The sequence below is a fragment of the Rhinatrema bivittatum genome, chromosome 8 (assembly GCF_901001135.1).
Source record: "Rhinatrema bivittatum chromosome 8, aRhiBiv1.1, whole genome shotgun sequence".
Classification (NCBI taxonomy): Eukaryota; Metazoa; Chordata; class Amphibia; order Gymnophiona; family Rhinatrematidae; genus Rhinatrema; species Rhinatrema bivittatum.
Window position 1 is genome coordinate 74349127 of NC_042622.1, and position 13620 is coordinate 74362746.

General features: G+C 47.2%; 1 protein-coding gene across 7 annotated transcripts in view; it reads left to right on the top strand.

The window, feature by feature from the left end:
• The window catches only part of NDRG3 (NDRG family member 3), a 219394-nt gene that overhangs the window by 61581 nt on the left and 144193 nt on the right, over positions 1 to 13620 (top strand). The window lies entirely within an intron of this gene.

Here is a 13620-nt window from a genome sequence, read left to right on the forward strand (position 1 = left end):
AGTCTTAATGATCCTGTAACAACTAATCTAGGTGTATATTTTTCTTCTGCTCTTTCTATATCAGGCTTATCGGTTCCCTCCTCTTAGTTATTATGAGGGCTGCTTTATCTTTTTAATAAAGCTGATTCAAGCAGAATTAAATATTTTCTTACACCTAGCAAATATTTGGTGTGTTCAGTATGTTCATGGACAGGGAGTGGGGGTTATTCTCTGATTCTTATTCCAGATATGTTGCTTCTTTGCTTTGATGCTGTGAGATCTATTGACAAGGAGGGTGAATTGGTCCCACTTGTGGATGATGTCATTCCACAATACTAAGGATGGAATGTTTGTTGCCTAGAAATATTTCTATTCTTGTGTAGTCGGCACTACACAGTTGCATATCTCAAGACTCTCTCAATCAGTCTTTTTCCATGGAACGAGATGGACATATTCCAGCACTGGGAAACTTTTCTTCACTTTGACTATAAAGAAGCCTGTGGTTTGCTTTTGTTACCCCCAAAAATGTTTAGATTTTAACATTCAGCCACTGGCCAGCTTTCAAATTTAGCTGAATAAGATTACCAGCTAACTTTGGCAGGATATTCAGTGGTGCAGCTACACCATTGAATATACCCAACTATCTTAACCCATTATGACCCAGTGTCCTATTTAGAGGACAGCTTCTTAAAAAATTTGGGACATAATGGGATAAAGTTAGCCAGATAACTTTATCCAACTAGGGCTGTGTTGGCGGCAGAGGGACCTATTTGGGAAGGTGAGACCATCTAGCTCCTGGTATCGTGCTGGTCTCGCATGCTGGGAGTTCCCTGCGGTCCCGGGAGAACATCTGAGCTCCACCCCCTCAAGCCCCTGACGTCACTGGAAGGGGACGAGACGCCCATAAAATCGGCACCTGTGCGGCGCCCCGTCGACGCCGGCACGCCGCGCGTGCGCACAAGGGGCACTCCGGCTTGTTCCAGCTTAGTCCGGAGCAGGACGGAGGAGTGGAGGGAGAGGAACCCTGAAGCAACACAGTTCGTCATGAGGAGACAGAAGGCTGCATATACACGCAGTGAGTAGCAGCTTGAACTTTATATGAAAATACCTTGAAATATGCCTCCGAAAAGAAAGGGGAGAGTTCGGGTCTACCCCTCCGAACTTCCCCCAAATACAAGTCAGCGTTTGATAACATCATATACCCCTGCATCAGTGACTGTTTTAGAGGAGAATGTCCCCGCTACAGCGCTCGAGGTAGGAGCTCCTTCGCCGTCTGGGGAAGTGACTGTCTCCTCCTGATCCTCGTCGCCTAATAATGATGTCACCCACGGGCTCCCCTGTGTTTGCCGGTGAGCAGTTAGCCGAAGGGGCTTCAGCTGTGTCGGCAGGAGTGGAACCCGGGCAAGAGCTTCCCAGCCTACCAGAATCTCCCGTAGGCTCCACGGTAGGAGTAGTTGGAGGATTGGAGGCGGTTGCATCAACATCGACCCCAGAGCAGGGAGTGGGAGAAAGAAGGGGAAAGCTGGTGATTGTGGAGGAAAGCATGGCTGACAAAGTGGGCGTGTTAACCCATTTTGAGATACCAGCAAAGCCAGCAATTGTGACACTTGACTCATTATGGGACTTAGTGGCTGGTTTGAGTAAGGCTCTAATTGAGACAAATGCAAATGTTGGAATTCTGAACAATAAGATGGAAAAAATAGAAGATAAATTAGAAAAAAGTGAATCTAGAATAAATAAGATGGAAGCTGTAATAGAAAATAACTTTAATGTTCAATCTAAGTTAGTTAAAGATGTTACCTCAGCTTCACATAGAATTGAGTATCTTGAAAATTATTCCAAACATCTCAACCTTAGATTTACAAATTTTCCAAGAATTGTGGGACAAACGATGGATATGACTCTCAAAAAATATTTCCTAGAAAATTTAAAGCTGAATGAACAGGGTTTACCTTGTATCATTAAGCAAATTTTTTTAAAGCCTCCACAGGTGTTTAAATCTCATGTTGAAAATCAGGTTGAGATTATGGAAAATTTGACTGGATATCTGGAGGATTCCTCAATAGAATTGTGTGATAGAGCAACTCTTCTAGTTACCTTTGCTACTGTGCAAGATATGGGAATTGTGATGAAAAATTTCTTTAAAAACATCTCAACCCCATTTTATGGAGCTGGGGTGAGAATCTTCCCGGACCTTGCTCGTGTTACACAGCAAAGGAGAAGGGAATTTTTGATGTTTAGAACACAGGTTAAAAGTTTGGGTTTTTCTTTTGTTTTAAGATATCCTAGCAAGTGCATTGTAAAACAAAAGGAAGAATGTTTTGTGTTTTTCTATCCAGAGCAACTCAAGTCATTTGTAAATGCTAGGGTGATTTCTGTAATATCTCCTAGCGAGCACTAAGTGGGATCTAGATAATTTCAGTCACTAATTAATGCTAGCCGATCCAATAATAAGATAATGTAGAAGTACCTGAGTAAATACTCCTAAAATTTGTCTCCTCAATTTTCTTTGTAAGGATTGGGCCAATTATATTGTTTATTGTTCATTGAATTTGGATGTATATACAATTATTATTGGCTGTATCTCTTTTTTCTGTTGTAAGATTTATCTTACTTTCAATTATATGAAAAATCATAATAAAGATTAAATAAAAAAAAAACAACTTTATCCAACTAACTTTAGAATTGCTCTACGGCATGACCAATATCATAGTTAGCTAGATAACTTATCTAGCTGAGTTAATGCCACTCCAGCATACCCTTGAAAATGCCCATGTGGTCCGACTAAATTTTAGCCGGATAATATTAGCCTGCTAAACTTTTTTTTTTTAACTCTCATTTATGAATTTTCTTTTATATAAGACAAAAAAATAGTTGTACAATGGAAATATTGAGGTCTCACAGAAAAATTATTAAAATATGAAAAAAAATAAAAGGAAATAATTATTAAATGAGATCCACAAAAAAAAAAAAGACTTTCCTAGCATGTAGACAGATGGATTTATGGGTTTATGCTCCCCTGCCAGCAGATGGAGATGGAGCAAGCTGATGTCACAGTATATATAGTCCTGCAGTGACCCCAGCCTGCCAGTATTCTCCATCTCCAGCAGATGGTGGATGTGTATCTCCCTATGGGGATTGCTTCAAATTTTTTGGACGGAGAAACTTGAAATCTAAATTAAGGAAAAGAAAGCCCTGCTCTCCTGCAGTGATACCTAAAGGTCCCTTCCCCTGTTGAGAATTCCTGAGGTGATTTCCGTAGTCCCTCAGAGGTGTGCCTTGGTCCGGTAGCTAGTTTTGCCAGTGTGGACTTAGCTGCTTAAGCGGCTGAAAGGCACTAGGTTTAGGAAGCCGAGCGTGGCGGTGACGGCAGTTGCCCTCTCCCCTTTCAGCCAGACACCGTCTCTGTGCTCAGCCAGGTAAGGCTGAGCTCTGGTAAATTTAAAAAAAAAAAAAAAAAAAGGAAGAAGAGATATACAGAGACTTACTGTACAGGGGTTCCTTCTAATGCCTGGTCTTTGAGCTCGGCGCACCATTCCGACATTCATCCCGCTCCGTGGGAGGTCGAGTGCCGTGGGCATCCTGGCGGGTTGAACAGCCTCTGTAGGCTAGGCCCCGCTTCGAGGCTTTCACTGCACGCAGTGTGGTAGGCCGCAATGTTTTTTTTCATGTGCTTTCAGAGACTGCCCTCTACTGGCTAGTTGGTCTGGCATGTGCATCTCACTGTGCATCCAGTTGTGAGCCCAGTTTCTGTGTGTACAATAAAGCCTTGAATTTTGTTCCCAAGAAGGAGGGCTTCTTTCGTCCCATCCTGGATCTCAAGAAGGTCAACAGTCATTTGAAGGTGACTCATTTTCGCATGGAAACCTTACGCCAGGGCTTCCCAAGCCTTTAGTCAATGTGACTCCATTTTAGCACTTGAAAATTCATGCGACCCCAGAGGACAACCAAACCTTATTAGCGGGGGGTGTAGTTCGCCTCCAACATCCCTCCACTCACCATTCCTGCACTCCAACTGATCCCCTCTCTCAACCTCTGCCCCTCCAGCTGATCCGCTCTTACATCCCCCAGTTCTTCTCTCCTTCCCAGCATATCCTCTCGCTCACCCAATCCAGCTTTCTATATCCTCCCCACTGAACCTCTCTCACCGCTAAGCCAATTTTTGTAATCCCAATTGATCTGTCATCCCCATCCTCTTTCTCACTTACCCCCCCCCCCCCAATTGATACTCTCACCCCTAGCTCCTCTCTTGCATCCCCCCTCTAACCTTCCACAGACAATCCCTCTCCTACTGATCCAACCCTCAAACCCTTCCTGTATGTGATTCCTCCCTTCAAACAGCCCCCATCCAAACACCCCCCTTGACTAGGATCAGCAGCAACATTTTCCTTTGGGCCTCAGGCGATAACTGGAAGACAACTAGTGGGAAGAGAGGGCAGGATGATCACAGGGGCAACATTTTTCTCTTAGGTAAGTTCAGTGATGGGAGAGGGTAGAGAAGAAGTGACAACCTGCACAGACCTGTGCACGCTCTGCCCACTCTTCCCCAATGCCTGATGTTGATCTGCAACTGGCAGCAGCATTAGTAATGAAAGTCAGCACAGGATCTGTGAGCCAGTAAAAGCTCACAGGCTCTGCGGTGGCCCCAGTTCCTCTTCACACATGGCTTCCTATTAACATGGAAACTCAAGCAAAGGCGGGACCATTGCAGGACCTGAGAGAGCATGCTAGCTCAAAGATCCCATGCTGATTTCCACTACTTCTGGTGATGTCTGGAGAGGACTGCCCTTTGTATTTGTGACCCCGGCTGGAGGGGTTCTGACCCACATTTTGGGAAGCTCTGCCTTATACTCTGTGGTGATAGCGGTGCAGTCGGGAATTTCTGACCTCCCTGGATCTGTTAGAGGCTTACCTTCATATTCCCATCTGATTGGAGCACCAATGCTTTCTACGCTTTGCGGTGTCTGGTGCCATTATCGGTTTCAGGTGCTGCCCTTTGATTTAGCCACCACGCAGTCATTTTCCAAGGTTATGGTGGTAGTAACAGCGGCCTTTTGAAGAGATGAAATCCTGGTGCATCCATATTTGGGCAACTGACTAAGTCAAGCCAAGTCTCAGGAAGAGAGCCACCTGGTGACACGCGAGGTGATCTCCTTATTGCCGGAGATCGATTTGTTCTTGGTCAGGTTCAACACCCAATCTTCAGCCATCCTAGTCATTGGAATATCTGGGGGGTCTGGTTCAACACTGGCAGGACAGTTTTCCTACCGGAAGTTCGGATTCAGAAATTGATGTCTTAAGTGTATCAGTTGGTGAACACCATGTGCCCGATGGTGTGGGTCTACCTACAGGTACTCGGCTTGATGTTGGCAACCCTGGAAGTAGTGCCGTGGACAAGGGTGCACATGCATTCCCTTCAGCGCGCTCTGCTTTCTTGTTGGAACCCGCTATCTCAGAACTATGCGGTTCGGCTTCACTTAACGATGAAAATCTACTCCCGCCTCCAGGGGTGGTTGTAGGAGGATCATCTGAGGAAGGGAGTTCCCTTGTCCTCTCTGATGTGGTTGGTACTCGTGACAGATGAGTCTCCACGGTTGTGGGGGCTCACTATCTGGAGCTGACGGCCCAAGTACATTGGAGTGTCAAAGAGACCTGCTGGAACATCAATCACTTGGAAGCCCGGGCAGTACAGCTGGCATGCTTGCAATTCAGCCATAGGCTACGGGATCCAGCAGTTCACATGTCTGACAACGCAACAGTGGTGGCCTACATCAATCGCCAGGGAGGAACCAAGAGCCAGCCAGTGCTGCAGATATAGACCAGCTTATGGTATGGATGGACAATCATCTGCAGATGATCTTGGCCTCTCACATTGCAGGATAAGACAGCGTGGGAGCGGACTTTCTAAGCAGGGAGAGTCTGGACCCAGGAGAATGGGTATTGTCAGCCAAGGCATTTCAGCTGATTGTAGATCACTGGAACCTTCTGTTCCTAGACTTGCTGGCATCTTCTCGCAATGCAAAGATTCCTTGATTCTACAGTCGCAAGATAGATCTGTGTTCCCTGGGAATAGACACTCTCATACAGGTCTGGCTGGAAGACAGATTGCCTTATGCCTTTCCTCCGTGGCCCTTGCTGGGCAGGATAATTTGCAAGATCGAAGGCCACAGGGGACTAGTACTTCTGGTGGCATCGGACTGGCCAGGTGTCTGTGGTATGCAAATTTATGAAGTCTCCTGGTGGAGATCCCCCCCCCCCCCCCCCTTCACCTTCCTCCGCCCATGGATCTGTTACAGCAGAGACTGTTTCTTCACAAGGATCCAACACTGTTCTGCCTTATGGTTTAGCCCTTGAGAGGACCCACCTGTTGAAGTGTGGTTATTCCTCTGCAGTGATTGCCACATTACTCCGCGCTTGCATGTTCTCCATTTCCTTGGCTTTTGTGCAGGTTTGGAGAGTTCTTGAGGCCTGGTGTGAAGTGTGTTCTTCCTCATTCAGTCAAGATTCCACTCATGGACTTTCTGCTGGATGGGTTGAATAAAGGATTGGCCCTTAATTCCTTAAAGGTGCAGGTTGCAACTCTTACCTGTTTCAGGGGCCAGGTGAATGGTCGTAACCCTTCCTTGCAGTTGTTTACCTCAAAGATTGTTTCTGGTGGTTATATGTTCAGCACATCAAATTTCTGAGCTGCAAACCTGGTCTTGCTGGGAGCCGTTCCTTCGGGTGACTCCAGGGGCCTTACAGCTGCATACTGTTCCATCCTTCTTTCCCAAAGTAGTCTCGGACTTTCATTTGAATCAGTTTGTCTCCTTGTCGTCCCAGGGTAATGTCAAGAATGTTGAGGTGTATCACCTCTTGCACTCCTTGGATGTCAAGAGACTTGTGTGCTATCTGGAGGTTTCTAAACCTTTTCGAAAGAAGAATCACCTATTTGTTCTCCATGGTGAGAGTAAGCAGGATGTTCCAGCTTTGTGGGGTACCATAGCTTGCTGGATTAAGGAGGTAGTCAAGGCCACATGTGGATGCTGAAAAGCCATTGCCTACTCAGATTAGGGCTCATTCCACTAAGGCTGAGGCAGTGTCATGGGCGGAGGTTAGTTTGTTGTCTCCCGTCAATATCTGCTGAGCTACAACGTGGTCCTCCTTTCACCCTTTTTCCAGGTTTTATCGTCTGGATGTGCAGGCCCGGAAGGATGCAGCCTTTGCATGTGCAGTTTTGACTGGACCATGGGCAGCCTTCCACCCTGTTGGAGAGTAGCTTTGGTACATCCCACTGGTCCTGAGTCCATCTGTCTTCACCCTAAGAAATGGAGAAATTACTTACCTGATATATCTTTTTCCTTGGTGTAGACAGATGGACTCAGCTTCCCACCCTCGGCTGCTGCATGAGTGTGTCAATAGTCCTTCTGTGGGGATATGGATCCCAAGGGCTTACTGGTAAGTGTTCCACCAGTCCCTAGCTTGGGGAACCTAGAATCTCAAGCTATCCATTAGACAAAACCCAGTCTTTTGAGACCTGAATGTCTTTCTGGCTTAACTAATGGAATCATCTTGCAGACTAGAGCTCTCAGCAGATCTTAAGCATTTGTCCTAGAAGGTGTTATTTCTCATTGCAGTTATCTTGGTGAGGAAAAAGAGCAAGATGAAGGTTTTAATTACATATCAGCTGTACACAACCTTTTTCCACAACAGAGTAGTTCTACAGAGACATCTCAAGTTTTTGCTTAACGTAATATGTGCATTTAATTTAAATCCATCTGTTGTGCTCTCTGATCTCATGACTTCATGCCCACAAGAGCGAATAAACTCTTCATACTCTATACTGTAAAAGAGTCCCTGCATATTATTTGCAGAAACTGAGGCTCATCATACATCCACTAGCTATTTGTGTAATTTAATCCTAATAAGCGAGGGGTATCTGTGGCAAAGAGAATGCTGTCACATTCTGCTATAAATAGGCTGGTCAAAAACTCCACGGGTAGATTGAAGCTTATCATGTAAGAGCAAAAGCATCTTGTGATGGCTCACCGTCCGTGAGGCCTCGAGCGCCGCTCTTCTGTCTCCAGTCCTGAGTCGCCACCAGTTGCCCCGGTCCCTGGAGTTCGATGTGTTCACGTAACTCCCTGAGTCCGTGCCTCTGCTGGCCCTGGTTTTGCTGGGCTTCTGGGTTCCCTTCGGGCAGGGTTGGGGGTAAGCAGTCCCCCCAATCCCCAGAGACAACACAGGGATAGTTCCTTCAAAGCAGTTTAGCAACTGGATGCATTACATGGGGTCTGTCCCCTCCCCCTCCAGCCCTCTGGTTCCCTTACAAGCAGTGCTAGTTCAGAGCAATCATTTACCCCCTCTGCTCAGCACTATTACAAGCCCCACCACCACAGGCCCCTTTAGAGTAAAGATTATACTTCACCCCTCCACCTGGATTACTTGGTATCCATACATGAACTGGAGGACTCCTCTATCCCTGAACCTACCTCCATCTCCTCCCCCTCTGACTCCAAAGAGCTGGGTTTTTGTGGCCAGTTCCACCAAGGGGGCACGCCCTCTTCCTCCACCTCCATGGACTCATCGGTGTCTGCCTCATTAACGTCTATGCCTGCCACCTGTTCACCTTCAGGCTTTCCTCCCCTGTCTGGTGGTGTTTCAGGGAAGCTGGGATGCGTAGTTCTTCTCCTCTTCCCCTGCGCCCCCTGCTGTCTGGCTCTGGTACTCTTGTTGCTCTTATGGTAGCTTGTCAGCTCCTGCCTGTGGCCGGGCTGCGCTACATCACAATCTACAATAGCTCACTTTCCCTCTACTTTTATGGAAGACATTTGTAAGGTAGTCTGGTCATCAGTCATTGCTTTCACATCACTACAATCTTGATGCTTTGTTACACTAAAAAAATCCTAATTTTTATTTTTTGGCCTATGATATCAAAATCTGCAACAGGGTAGACACACAGGAAAGTGTGAAAAACCTGAGAAGAAATATAGTGAAGCTTGAAGAAAGACTTATGTTTTTATTTTAATTCATTTATTATTTATATATTCTTGGGTATTTGCCAGGTTCTTATGGCCTGGATTGGCCACTTTTGGAAACAGGATGCTGGGCTTGATGGACCCTTGGTCTGACCCAGTATGGCATTTTCTTATGTTCTTATATTCCACAAATTTGCAATCAGTTCAATGTGGTTTACATATTAACATTCAGAAAATAAACATATAAACAAGACTAGAGTCTGACAGTTAAGATTTAATGCTGGAGTGGAGGAGTAGCCTAGTGGTTAGAGCAGCAGGCTAAAAACCAGGGAAACTGAGGTTTAATTCCCACTGCCATACCTTGTGATTTTGAATAAGTCACTTTACGCTCCATTGCCTCAGGTACAAACTTACAGCCTGATTTATTAAAGCTTTTCTCCCATTCTGTGTTTATGGGAAATTGCTTAGTAAATTAGACCCTTAGATTGTATGCCCCCTGAGGATAGGGAAATACCTACAGTACCTGAATATAATCCCTTTGAAATACTGAAATGCAGAATATAAATTTTTAAAAAATTCAGTCGTGCATTCTGGGCTGCAAAAATCCAAGGAAGTGGTGGAGTATAGAGGCTGACATTTTTATGCACGAAACAAGAGCAGGATCTGGGAATGATCATATCTGATGAGCTTAAGGTGGATAAGGGAATGGCAAAAGCCAGAAAGATGCTTGGGCACATACAGGGTCATTCATCAAAATGCATTATGGTGTTATTGCAATGTGTGGCATGAATGCAAATTTTACAAATGTATTCAAAGGGGCGGGATTGGGTGGGATCAATGAAAAGGAGGGGCATTATCGCACCGTGCAATAGTGTAATGCACACTATCGCTTGTTTAATGCCGGAAAGAACTACACCTTTTTTCCTGGCATTAAGCTGTGCGATATTCCTGAAACTCCTGAAACACAATTTGCGATACCTATCACAAAGTCTGTTTCTGGCATATTTTGGGCAGGGAGAGGGGAGCAGAGTAGAGAGAGAGCCTCTGGGGTGGCACACATAGTAGTCAACTATTTATACTGCTATAGGAGGGCCAACTAGTAACTTGAGGTGAGGATTTGGTGGTGGTCTAGGGTTTTTGAGCCAGTTTTACATGCAGAGTGAGACATACGAACAGCACAGTAGACCTTGGTGAAGATTTGATGTGATTTGGAGTGAGGAAAGTCTCACAAAGATGAGATTTCTACAATGTTCTCTCACCCTAGCTAGATGGACACTTTACCCAGGGTACTATCAAGCTGTGTGGATGGGCAAACTAGATAGGCTATATGGTTGGGTTTTTTTGTTTTTTTTTATCATGTTTCTATGTAATAGAGGATAGTGTTAAATGGAATTTGCTCTGAGGAAAGAGAGGCAGTGGAATGCCTCTGGAATTTGTCTTGGGGTTGGTTCTGTTTAACATCCTTGTGAATAGTAATATGGAGGGATTAGAAGGAAACATTTTTCTTTTTGTAGATGTTACTAAGATATGCAATTAAGGGGTTATTACTGAGGGAGTAAATAAAAGAGAAGCGATAAAATAAATCTCAAGTAGTGGTCTAAAGCTTGGCAGTTAAAATTCAGTGCAAAATATGCATTTGGCGTGAACAATCCAAGGAAGTACTATAAGATTTGGGGAGGAGGAGGGGATGGGGATGAGAAGCTAATGTGCACGAACCAGGATGGAGACCACCGGGTGATAACACCTCATCTTGTCTGTTTGGAAGTTCCTCTAGTACAAGGGTCGGGAACCTTTTTGGCTGAGAGAGCCATGAACGCCACATATTTTAAAATGTAATTCCGTGAGAGCAATACAAGACCTACCAAATTAATTTACTACAACCCCCTACTCTCCTGACGCCCCCCAAGACCTGCCAAATTAATTTACTACAACCCCCCACCCTCCTGACACCCCCCCCCAAGACCTGCCAAAATTCCCTGGTGGTCCAGCAGGGGTCCAGGAGAGGTCCCGGAGCGATCTCCTGGGCTTGGGCTATCGGCTGGCAGTAGTCAAAATGGCACAGACGGCCCTTTGCCCTCACTATCAGGTCGATACAGTTATGCCGCGTTAGTGCGGCAGTGCCAGGCGCACCCTCGTTCCCCGCACGCACAGTTCTCTTCACCTACCGCTCGATACTCTCTTCAAATTGCATGCAAATGCATGCCGCATCTGCGAAGCGTTAGGCCCACGCAACCCATTTTACTGTATAGGCGCTAATGCAGCGCCTATACAGTATCCTGGGTGCGCTGGTACCTGTCATTTCAAATGACAGGCACCAGGAAGTGGATGGTTCCCCCCCCTCCCGAAGCAAGGCGCAGGGCGAAAATTAAAACGGGAATAAAGTGTAAAAAATGGGGGTAAAACCAAAGGGAGTAAAGTGTAAAAAACCATGGATGACCTCCATATTAACATTGCAGCGTAAGTTGTTTATATATATATATATATATATGTATAAATACCTGTCACTTTCCGAATCCCCCAGGCATGTGGTCATCGAGGCGGCGGGAGCCGGCGGGCGGATGGGCGCCCGTTCATCCAGGCGGCGGCGGCGGGAGCCGGCGGGCGGATGGGCGCCCGTTCATCCAGGCGGCGGCGGCGGGAGCCGGCGGGCGGATGGGCGCCCGTTCATCCCAGGCGGCGGCGGCGGGAGCCGGCGGGCGGATGGGCCAGCCCGTTTCATCCAGGCGGCTGGCTGCGGGAGCCGGCGTGGCGGATGGGCTCGCAGTTCATCCAGGCGGGCGGCGGCGGGAAGCCGGCGGGCGGATGGGCGCTAGTTCCATCCAGGCGGGCGGCGGCGGGAGCCGGCGGGCGGATGGCGCTCGTTCATGCCATGCGGCGGCAGGCGGGAGCCGGCGGGCGGATGGGGCGCTCGTTCATCCAGGCCGGCGGCGGGGGAGCCGGCTGGCGGATGGGCGCATCGTTCATCCAGGGCGGCGGGCTGCGGGAGCCGGCGGGCGGATGGGCGCTCGTTCATCCAGGCGGCTGTCGGCGGGAGCCGGGCCGTGCGGGATGGGCGCCCGTTCAATCCAGGCGGCGGCGGGAGCCGGCTGGGCGGATGGGCCGACACGTTCATCCAGGCGGCGGCGGGAGCCGGCGGGCGGATGGGCGCCCGTTCATCCAGGCGGCGGCGGGAGCCGGCGGGCGGATGGGCGCCCGTTGCATCCAGGCGGCGGGAGCGGGCGCCCGTTGCATCCAGGCGGCGGGAGCGGGCGCCCGTTGCATCCAGGCGGCGGGAGCGGGCGCCCGTTGCATCCAGGCGGCGGGAGCGGGCGGGTGGGCGCGCGTTGGATCCGGGCGACGGGCAGGGTGCGTTGGATCCGGGCGTTGGATCCGGGCGGCGGTCGGGCGGGAGCGCGCGCGTTGGATCCGGGCGGGAGCGCGCGTGTTGGATCCGGGCGGGAGCTGGCGGGCGGGGGCGCGCGTGCGTTGGATCCGGGTGGGAGCCGGCGGGCGGGGGCGCGCGCGTTTGATCCAGGCGTGCGTGCATTCATCCAGGCAGAGGGAGCCGGCGGCGAAAGCGGCCTCCGCCGGCTCCCTCTGCCTGGATGAATGCACGGCCCCCGCCGGCAGTGAATGAATGCCCGTGCGATTTCGGCGCTCAAGGCGTGACGTCACGGCATCTTTTAACAACCTTTTAACAACCACCAAATAGCTTAATCAATTGTAACACTAAGAAAAAATTAAGAAAAATATTTAAAAAATTATATATTCTTAATCTTCATACTCCCATTTTATATTAGGAAAAATCTGTCTCTGTTTTTAGAAAAACCGCGGGAAAACAAATCTGACGTCAAACCCTCATCAATTCTAACTAACTTAATTAGATCGATTAATATAGACCAAGAAATGTCCCTCTAATATTCTCTTAGGCACTATTTTATACTAATAGTGCCTAAGAGAATATTAGAGGGACGTTGATGAGGGACGTTGATGAGGGTTTGACGTAAGATTTGTTTTCCCACGGTTTTTCTAAAAACAGAGACAGATTTTTCCTAATATAAAATGGGAGTATGAAGATTAAGATTAAATATTTTTCTTAATTTTGTCTTAGTGTTACAAATTTTGTCTTAATTTTGTTTTAGTGATGCTGTAATGTATGCTTGAGGACCTATAATAGCAGTATTTTACGTATAATCTACTCCTGTAAGGCCTATACTGCCTTCAGCTCTTGGGATATACAATTTCAGCATACTTGACTCTTATAGATTATTTCATGCATCAAAGATTTTCTTGTTCTTACATACTGTTTAAAATCTTTTTTGGGCCAGTCTACTGCTGCAAAACTATAGGAGAGTGTGGCAACTGCAGGTTGATAGTTTGTCTTGTACTTTTCAAAATCAATTTCAGTCTCCTATGGTATTTACTGGTCTTTTGTCTCATTAAATTGTGCTGAATTTTGTGTACCTTCATCCACCTCTAGATATTTGTATACACCTTCCTGCTCAAGTTCTGTTATGCTACAGTCCTCAGACAGAAATGTTTTCAATTTTGCTTAATTTTCCATTATGGAAATTCACCTTAGCACATTTATCCAGCTCAAATGTGGCCCAGATATCATCTGAGAAACTGTTCACCAATCTGAGCTATTCTACGAAATCACAGGAGCTATAAAACTTCAAATCTATAAACAGCAGATGCTTTGTTT